The sequence below is a fragment of the Stegodyphus dumicola genome, chromosome 4 (assembly GCF_044657685.1).
Source record: "Stegodyphus dumicola isolate Sdum_Otavi_A_Nest chromosome 4, ASM4465768v1".
Classification (NCBI taxonomy): domain Eukaryota; kingdom Metazoa; phylum Arthropoda; class Arachnida; order Araneae; family Eresidae; genus Stegodyphus; species Stegodyphus dumicola.
In genome coordinates this window covers 201633622-201644801 of record NC_140771.1, presented here as the reverse complement: position 1 = coordinate 201644801, position 11180 = coordinate 201633622, and the positions used below count along the sequence as shown (strand labels likewise).

Below are 11180 nucleotides of genomic sequence, written 5' to 3'. Positions count from 1 at the left end.
TCGTTGGGAAGTTTGTAAACTTTTGCAATTCTATTCAGTTTCGCTAATTGTTAATTGATATAAGACATGTTATTATTTTGATCTTTTTCTATTATACTTCATCTGAGCTATAAATTCAATCCATAATCAGCTTATATATTATTATGTAAAATGTTAGCGTCTGCATCGTGCTAAAATAGCAAAATGGCATTTTTTCACAGTATGCTAACTACATACCGAAATAAATTTTCAAGCAGTAAATGTTTTTATTAGTTCTATGTTAAACTTTTACATTTGCGTGTATTCCAAAATATGATCGGCTTCGCATTTTATGTCTTCATTCATTATTTTATAATTTTGTTGCGTGGATCAATCAGCTTGTCGCATTTTCTGACCTGAATTTCGAGAATGCTGAAAATTGGTAAATAGCACTATATTGCCGAATCTTATTATTCTCTGCAATTTTTTAAATATCTAATTTTAGAACTTTAACAACTAAACTTTTACTATCATGTTTTGCTAGCTGAGTATTTCACATATATATTTTTCAGAAAAATTGAGAGTTGAATTTTGAAACACATTTGTGTAAATGTGTAGTGCTTGTACGGCTTGGGAGCACTTAATTATTGCATAATACGTAAATAAAGGCAAGGGGCACTTAACGAGTCGAAAGTCTTCTCGAGTGCTTTATGTCCCATGTGATAACATGAGGTTTATCCAGTTTATGTCAGTTCGAGCTTTCTTGTGTTGTCTGAATTTTATGTGGAACTTCTTAGTATTTCGCTAGATTTCTTCTATTTTGATAGTTAGCTTCTGAAACTTTCGATAGTTGCGGAAAGATTTCCTTCGTCTTCAGGATTTAATTTTGCTCAATCTTTCTTGGATGTTTCGGCAAATTATTTTTATATTATGGACAGTAAATATAGCTGCGCACATAAGGTCTCCTATATAAAATACAAACAAAGGTTTCTTCTTTTGAATTAGGGCATTAGGAACTTCGGTGATTTTTTACATCAGATCACACAGCATGTGATACAAAATCACAGGTGTTAAAATATGGACGAACCACTGGTATTTAAATTACTAGGTCCGCCCACTCATCTTAGGCTTTATTCTTCATTATACACATTAATGCACACATTGTTGTTCGCCTTAAAAATAGATAAATAATAAACCAGTTTCGTTTTTTCTGTTCAAGGAAATATACGACAATACTCTCAGAATAAAATATCTATTTTATTTGTAACAATGATATCGTTTGGTTTCAGACTCTTTGTCGTTGCCAGCTACAATTCTGAATTACAAAACTAAAATGTGTTAATTTTATTAAGGAGTGCATAAAAAGCATAAATAATACGTAATAATTAAGCATAAGCGATCTCTCAAGCAGGAATTTTCTTCTAAATATGACATAAAAGTACGAAGAAGTGAATTAATCTAATACTCTTTTAGTTATAAAATATATGGGGAGAAGGGATGAAGAGATATTCTTAAGAATGATAAAATAATGCCGATGCTTCATATGACGTAATTTTCAATGTGTTTGGAATTTGGTGTCAGTTGACAAGAGTATTCGATTTGCTCCTAGCAACAGGTAATACCAGAGTACTTGAAGAGTCTGATGAGTGAAAAAAAAATTTTTTTGTATATACGAACAACAGAGTGAAAATCTTTATTCCCGCTAATTCTTCGTTCATTGTTATGATGTGGAAATGACTCAAGTTATGACAAGTGTGACATCAACACATAAAATAAAATTAGATAAGAATGATCATTTTATCATACAAATACCTAGGTACGTCCACCCGACTAATGTATAAAAGCTGTTTCGCTTTAATTCATCTTGTAGACACGCTGTTACAGTGCAAATAAATTTGAAAGTGTTTTTAGAGAAATCGTATGTGTTCTTTTCTGAATGCTTACTGAATAAATTGATGTGTTGATTTTGAATTATTTAAAAACAAATATTGTTCTGAGATTATTTTTTTTTATTAAGAAGGTCTTGATCTAAAAAAAAAGGTGCTTGTGTCATACATATGCTGTTTCGTATCAGTTCCATTCTGCAGCGAAACAATGAGTAGACAAATTTCGCTTGAGCTACGAGTCCGTAAAATTTGTTTTGCATGAAGGTCGACCATTGGAGCCACTGACATTAAAAAACATTTCTCATCTCCAGGAGTAAACATTGAAATCTTTTATATTAAAAATGAAGGAAACAATAGCATGATTCGATCTATCTAAAAATCTGTTTCGAGGATTTATGTACGGACATTGCCTGATGAACAAAATTCCTGCATAATCGTAACCCGTCGCTTTTCAGTAATTCAAAAACATCAGCGTATCAGTGAAATTTACAGACAACAAAAGTGTGGATTTAAGGGGCTTGATCATTCCCACTACAGCCCAGATTTAGCTCCAAGTGTCTGTTCCAGTTATCTGTTTTCTTAAGTAAAAGGGAACACCTGATCCATATTTATCTATGCAATTTAATGAATACATTTCTAATCATATTGGAAACATATGCATTGACTACGTTAGACATTTTTTTACCGCATTCTTTACATCCTGTTGACATTCGACTCCACATTCAATTTTTTTAATGCGTCTGCTTCTAAAATTTATAATTCATCATTAACTATTGAAAGACAAAGAAGTGGAAAAACACATCATCATTTACTGATACATACGTTTTAGATTTTAAAATTTAGCATTCGCCCAGTTAGGAAGTATTTTATATTGCATAAATATTAAAACTACTTAAAATTGTTATTAAATGTTTTTACTTTTTATAAAAATTTTAAATTTAATTACAGTTCTTTGCACAGTTCAGAAAAGTTACTAAAATTGATTGCTTCATTAACGCGTAGTGCTTGTCCCTCATAAAAACTGTTGAAGAAACCACTTTAAAATTCTTTTTTTTTATATATTTTATATGGATATTTTAATTTAGTGTTTATTATATCTGTTTTAAGTCTTGTTGGTTCCTTTGTTTTTGATGACCATTTCCATTCAACAGTATTGGATTCTGATGCAGCAGCAGTGGCAGTATGATTAATATTAACAACATGATATATATATATATGGATTTAACTTATTCATTTCCCTTCAGTATTTCCTATGTTCAAGTGCAGCATTAATTTCAGTCATTAATTAAACATTTCAAACTATTCAATGAGTAGTTTTTCTTATGCAAAAAGGCCTTTGGAAACTTGTCCTTACGTGACTTTTTTATTAATTAAGGGAAACACATGTATTTATTAATGCTTTTATTAATAAATGCGTTTGTTTTTCATTAAAAACAGCAGACATCATCTTTCACGCAAGTTAATAATTATTTCCTTTTTTAGAAGAAGGAAATAAAATATTATTCGTGAAAAAAATCCGAATATTGACTCATGGGTGTATTTATAAGAGCATAAGTATTTAAATTTAAAAGAGTAAATGAGTTAAAAAAGAAAAATAGAAGAGAAAGCTTGATAAATGGAGCTAGACTTCTTTTACCAGGTGTTTTTGGTTTCAAATTTGCAGTTTTTTTATTTTACTTTTTAGTAACCCAAAACATTCTTGCTCACGTTTTCGCTCTTGATTTACGTTCGCCGCACACGCGCAAGGCTTTGCTCCAGAAACCGAAAGTAAGAATGAGGTCATAAACAACATGCGGAAGGGTCATTATTTAAAAGAAGAAAACGCAGTTTCAGATCATTTTTGTTACTGTTGTTTCTCTGTTGTACTCTGCATTTGAAACAAAAGAGAGGCGAAAAAAATATTAAATTCCATCGAACTCAGGCGAAATAAATTATTTTGTGCAAGTTTCCTTTGTTGCATTTTAAAGTGTTTTATTTCCCAAATGACTTACTTTACAATGATGCAGATTATGGATATGCATTCAAGAAAGTAAAATTTTGCATTTCTAAAATGTATATTTCAACAGGAAAACTGAGCAGTCGTATAAATATTATTATACCTACGAAACTAAAATATGCTTTCTTAAAGTATGGAGCTGAGAAAATTGTTGCGGAGCAAGCTTCCTTCAGCAAAAGTTAAAATCTAATACAGCAGACGGATACATTTGTTTTCCAGGGTAATTCATATTTTATTCACATTAGAAACATACGCATTGCACATAACATATTTTTCACTCCTGTTTCACATTACGAAGAAACTCGATACTTTTGTAACGTTTTCCGTCAGTTTCCTCCTAAAAATTAGTGATACATGTAATAAATATTCAGAAACAAAGAAGTGGAAAATCGTGTAGTCTTTTATTTCAGTTGCACATGAAACTAAAAGGCCTACCAGCGGCCGTGTGGCAAAGTCGCTGAATACTGGTATTTTGGTTCGGGGTTCGAACTTCTGCGAACTGTTTAGCTGCATGGGCCTTTTCGTGGTTATCCTCATATCTAAATAACGTATGAACCAGTTTCCCTTTGAGTGTCCTTCATAAAGCATCCTTTCCCTTAGGTAGAGAGCCGTGGTTTAATGTAACCAAACCAATCACTGGAAACATCCTGATTGTACTATTCAAACTGCAGGCAAAAGACTGAAGAGCTAAGGGAAAGGATGCCTTTCTAGAGGTTATTGAGATAAAATGAATCTATTTATGTTACATTATAAGGTGTTTCTCCCTCCTTCTTCGCATGCCTTCGCGGTGTGGTGGTCTGCACGCTCAGCGCGTAATTGAGAGGTCAGTGGTTTGATTCCCGGCGAAGGCATGCATATATTTCATCTTTCCTGCTTCCGAAAAATTCATCTCATACATGAGACAAATCACAAAAATTCACAAGCAGCCAATCAGTTTGTCAGGATCTGAACCCGGGTCGAAATATCAACAGGTGGGACTAAGACACTTCATGAATTATCTTTCATTGATTATATTTATTATACGAAATACGGGTTCAAATGTGATATCTCTATTTAAGATCTTTTGAATAAAACTAGCTTTCCTTTTGTTATAAAGTTCAAATTCTGTCAGCTCCTTCTCTAAATAAATATTGAGTTTAGAAAGAAATTCAATTGCCTATTGATCTTAACCATTTCATAAATGGTATTCACGTTGTGCAAAAGATCTCGTTTGTAAAACTGTTCATTCAAGCTCCAAGAGGATGGTGAAGAAGGTTGTAACGTTTTACATTTTACAAAAGATACTTGAAATTATGAAAAACACTTAAACAAATTAGAATAGTTTAATGCAAAAAAATATTTGTTATTGTGTTGGCATATGCTGGCATAAATTAATCTCATTATTTTCAAAACTATGGTAGAATAAATACAAAATTTAATGCAAGGTTATATAAATATTTCTGTTCCAAACCAATTAAAAAGATACTAATTATGATGGTCTGAACAAACGTATTTCGAGATACACAAATATATAAATTTAAGAAGGTCCATTTCAGACGTAATCAATAATGCATAACATACAAAATTAATTATTAAAACGTTTCTTTAATAATAGCGAATAAACACAAAATGCTCAAACAAACAAAATGCAATGAAATATGTTAATGTACTTTATAGAGGACGCGACATGACATAGGCACCGACGAGATTCGAACTCATGATCTCCTGTTTACTAGACAGGCGCTTTAACCATCTAAGCCACGTTGCCGAACAAGAGGTTGCTTAAAAAATTCGAATGAAATCATAGAACCGACTCAAGCTTTTTGTGTCAATGGGTCAATGGTTCTTTGGCTTAGTGGGTGACACAGAAGAATCTCCTAAGCGATGTTTATTGTGTTTTCTGATTTCTCAAGAATAGAGTATTCCATCTGGCTTACATTGCCTTTGTTTAGAGCACATGTAAAGCAGGATGAAGATAAAAATGCAATAGCCCAAAAGTGTTTTGGGTTATTCTAATAGCCTCAAAAATATGAATTTAAGAGGTAGTAATTTTTCAGTTAAAAATTGCAGAAATTCCGTAAAAAGGTTTCAAAACTGGAAAATATTTTTAGTCCAAGTTCGCTACATCCGATTTCTATACATCTGAAAGTTAGCTATAGATTACTATAGCTATTACCTATAAAATTACTTTGAGTCTAAACGAATTTGAACAGGACCAAAATGTTTGTTCATCATATTCGGAGGTTCGTTATAAGCTGTGTTTACTGCAGAGTTGCAATGTACAAATTCTGAATTGCACATAAACGAAGCAATCTCTTAACCTTCCTCGGCTGCATCCAAGCTGCATATCTCGTATTAAGCTTAAATCCCAAAACACTAATTGGATACAAAAGGAGCAAATTCCAAAGCGTTTGTTGGTACTATGAGGAACAGATATAAACTAAAATGTAACAACTTAATCACAGCTCCTTGTGAAATATTGTTAAAGGTTGTGTGTTACATATTGTCCACAGGATGACTCTAAGTTTCATAAATTCGTTTATTACTACATTAAATATATACATATTTACATATAGTTCAGGAATGTCGGTCACATTGCTCGCATTCTCTAGCTTCTCCGATTCTGAATTACAACCATGCGCCCTCTAGCGGCGGCATTTTTACAGTGCCATCTATCGGCGGTTTACAATATGAAAATATAAAATGTTAAGTATATTGAAAAAATGGCAAATAAAATACCTAGCAAACAGTTCCTAATTATGTGCGGCCTCTGTATAAAAGTACTAACATATACAACCAGCAGACAGCTGACGAAACGTACCATGACAAGCCAGGGACTAGACAATGAGAGATAAATGCACCTGGTTTGCACTACCAAACTATATACCTAATGGGCTTACCAAATCGAACTACGATTGAGGGTAGCAGAAAATTTTCCGAGAAACAAGCTTCTCTTTCTCATCATGGGGCCTTTTACTATACTGGCTGAGTTCTGTATTCTGGCAGTCTGTGTTCTGGGGAGGGGGTATAAAATACACGATCGTGGTTCTTAGAATAACAGCATATGCCATCCTAAATGGTAGTGGCTTAGGTCACCTGAAGCAATGGGTAGCCAGTCCTTTCATCGGTTTCAAGCTGTACACTCTTCGTGGTGTATCTTGAAGATACCTTTCGATCCGCATTTCTAAGACCGGATCCCTTCTAGTGCTCGTCGGTAAATATCATACTTTTGCTGTTTCCCTGATTCGGATCTAGAATGAATGAAGGTGCGCTTGCCTCCCACTGCTGAAGCTCTGAGGCAGGACGACGATGTGATTACTCTGATAAAATTGTACAATATTATTCTCAAGATATTTATGCTGTAATTTCAAGCAAAAATTCGTTTTTTAATTGTGGTAACAACATAGAAATCACCTATTTGTGCTTGCAAAATTTGGATACCTCGGAATACGCCGATAATAGTGCTCCTCATGCTTCGTATGTTAGTGGAATTGGTCTGGCTAATCATAATCGGCATGGTTTATTTAATATCAGGAATTACGAGTCTGGAAAAGCTAAAGTTAATGAATATCTAAAATGAAGCACTAATGTAGCTAAAGTTAATGAAAGTTAATACTCAGACAAAACAATGTGTGTGAGTTTTGTGCTATGTAAATCTATCCAGCTGAGGTTATTTTGTATATTCTTCTGAATAAAAAACAATCTCTATCAAACTTTTCCTCAAGCATGGTGAGAAATGCTCCTGATAATGTTACAAATAATAATGAATCCAAGCCACTGATGACTGAAGGTAACTTGCGAGGTAAGTGGAATTATTTTAGGCAACATATAAGTAAAGATGTCTTAATGCATATAATTTTGTTCTTGGTAATTTAAATGCTGTAAATGTTTATAATAATGTTCTTAGTAATAAAAATAGTCTAAACTGTGATAATGATAAAATTGATAATAGTGTAAATTACGCTGACATACGCAAAAGTACTGGGGGTTTGGTATTGTTAATATACAAGCTAATGATTCTAACGATGTAACCAATTCCGCCGCGGCGGCCTTAAGTGAAAAGGAACAAACAAGCAGGCATCTCCCACAAATGTGATTACACGTGATAATACGATAATGATAATATGGGTTTATTTACCCGTGAAACCTAGCGAGACCCACTAAACTGCTAAAGCCGAGTAACGACATACCAATTCAAAATAAAATGCGATAATATTGAAAGTATGGATGCGGAAGGGCAGGACCCGCCGACTCAGGCTCCTGCTTCCAAAATCAGACCAGTTATAGCAAACCGTAACTTAACTCTCTCAAAATCTCTTAAAATCTTGAAAACATGATACAGAAGTAGATTTTTTATGAATGCTTTACCGGCAAATTTTTAAAAATTACAGTCGCAGATGAAAATGCTCACTGTCACATTACTATTTATTTTAACAAAGGAACTGAATACTATGTTATTTCAATGACTAAAGAAACATCGGTAAAAACTGTCATTAAAGGGCTCCCTTCTAACTGCCCAGTTGAGGATGTGAATAATGAAATCTCATCCCCGGGGTTTCCTATTATCATAATTGTAAATATGCATGAAGTTAAAACCAAATTTCCAATGCTCCTTTTTCAAATTCAGTTCAAAAATCCCTCGGGGGAAATAGAATATGCGGTTATATATTTTTTTCATCAATGTATAAGTTGATCGCTATAAAGCACAACGAGGTGTGGCTTAATGCTACAACAACTGCCAACATTTTACCATTCTTCTAATACGTGCAAATTGAATTTTCATTGCGTTAAGTCCGCTGAAGCACATAAAAGTATAAATTGTGAATTTAAGAGGATTGATAAACTAAGTTTTGCAGGCCTGCAGGGTCCCACAAATAAAATTGTAGGAGATGCTTGCATTCCTAGCGTGAAAGAAAAATTTCCAACCTTAAGATTACTTATTTACCCAAACCATCGATCGGAAAAACGTTATCCAAAGATACCCTACCCAACTCAAGTAGAGCTAACTCAGCAGCGCCATCGAGAACTTCTGAGCTGCTAATGAAACTTAACATGTTCGCGCCAAACGTCAGGCATACGTGCCAGGAAGAAGCGCACTCATTTCGCTGCCGGCACACTGGCGTACTACAGCCTTTTCTTGCTCACCATCGGCCGTCACATATTTATACGAATTCCTGGAACTTTGCAAAGACCACTAGATGGCGCCCTGTGTCCATTACTTTTGAACTGAATATAGTGTAAGTATCCTGACCTTCAATTTGAACACATTCTAAGTGACACCAGTTGTTGCTGATAGGGCCATAATATAAACAGGCAGAGCTCGTCTTTTTAACTCGCCACCTGATATTAACATCCGCGTTTCTATACCCCTTCGAAACCTTTTTATTCTTTTTTGCTACTATGTAAGTTCTTTTAGGGTTGCTATGTGAAGTTCTATTACGCTTTGAACTACTTTTATTTCGGAAAGCCTTGCCTTCAGTTTATTATAGCGAGCAAGCGTTATTTATTAGATGAATCGTAAGTGAGCCAATTACTGATGCGAATGACAGTGATGATTCATTTTCTTACGAGTTAGAGAGAGAGATTTCTAGTTATTCTCATATGCACATTTTGTCAGATACTGAGCTCATTGAGTGTCTGCCTTCTAGTTCACGGGAAACATTTTGTTACTCATTTTTGTAAAAAGCCTTCTTTGTATATTTTATTAGTTTAAAAGTTCATTAATATATTTTCGCAATTAAATCTTCGAAATAACTAGAATAGCGCTACCGGAAATTATTTCTCAATTTTTTATATATTTCCATGCAAAGTATAGAAAAGTTGTTATTAAAGGTTAATTTTAACATGTATGATAGTTTAAGTAATTATCTAAAGTAGTACCAAAATTTATGACGCTAGGAGGTAGGTTTTTTTTTTTTAATTTTATTTTATTTATTTATTTATTTATTTATTTATTTTTTTTTTTCAATTTTGTTCTGCAGTTAGTTTGCTAAGGCAAACTTAAAATCCCCGTTCAGTGAGACGACTCCTTTCGACTCCCATCCGTCCCGTGGGAACGTCCTAAAAGCAAAGGCACGCCGTGTTGAAAAGGTTGAGTGTGACACCTACAAAAGCTTCAGCTCAAACTACTGCTCCTACTCTAATTTTGCCAAATATGCGTGCCGTGAGGCTACAGTCTAAGAACTCCAACAATAGGGCTTAAACTGATGTTTTACATGTACTTTAAAACTTCAGTAACCTTTTTATTGTTATTTTGATTGCTTTTGTCTTAAGAAAAGATTTACGATTGTATACAGGATGTAAATACTACCAGCAATTTTGTTCAAAAATTATTTATCCTTTTCTCTATGTTAAAAATGTTCTAACTTCTTTAAATAAGAATAATGTGTAATTACTCTTCTTGTAAATATAAATAATGTGTACTAACTCTTCTTGTAAATATGAGTAATGTGTAATAACTCTTCTTGTAAATATGAATAATGTGCAATAAATGCTTTTATAATGTTACATGGAACGCAAACTGTTTATCACACAAATTTTGTGATCTTCGTGACTTATAAATGAGTACAATCCCTATTTACCTTTCCTATAAGAAACCAAGCTCAGATGAGGGAAAATTTTAGTATCTACAACTACAATATTTATGGGATTGACAGAGTTGTTGTTAATCGTTAGAGAGGTGGCGATACCGCTCTTCGTGTAAAGCGCTCTATTATCCAATTACAATACCACAGCTTTTAGCCATTCAAGTCACAAATATTAACATCACATCAAGCACTTCTCTTATAAAGATTTTTGTCTCTAGATACATAGCACCGAGTTCAAAGTCGTAACACACTATTTCATCAGAAATAGTGTGTTACGACTTTGACTGTACAACGCAAGGATGCTTTACTTACACTCAATAGCGGAGTCATCATAGGCGGAGATTTAAACACAAGACACATCTGCTACAACTCGAACGTCATTGGAAGTGTCGTATTTGGTTTGGCACCAGCCACCAAAATACGAATAGCAGCTACTCTAACATGTTCTAGTAGAATTGCTGATTTCTTTTCCAACGGAATCCCATCTATCCACTGGATATCTTCGTAATAGATAAATTGACCGCAACCAGACAATTCAGCCTTTATTACAAACTGTTGCTAAAGCTCTAAATAACATTTAGTGCACACTCCCAACGGTACATTCAGGGAATGATATTGATAGCTTGATTAGGAAGTTAACCGATGGCATCATCATATGAAAATTCTTCCACTAAAGTTCCAAAACAAATGTCTGCTAATTTCAGAAAATCTGTCCAGCAAAAGAACGCCGCAAGGGGTAAGTGGCAATGTACAACGCAAGGGATATGTGGCAAC

The 11180-nt window shown here is 33.8% G+C and overlaps 1 non-coding gene across 1 annotated transcript; it reads right to left on the bottom strand.

Annotated features, from left to right (window-relative positions):
- Positions 1–5513: 5513 nt before the first annotated feature.
- Positions 5514–5587, bottom strand: TRNAT-AGU (transfer RNA threonine (anticodon AGU)). The gene has a single exon. It is a non-coding gene; the product is annotated as a tRNA-Thr (tRNA).
- Positions 5588–11180: the final 5593 nt, after the last annotated feature.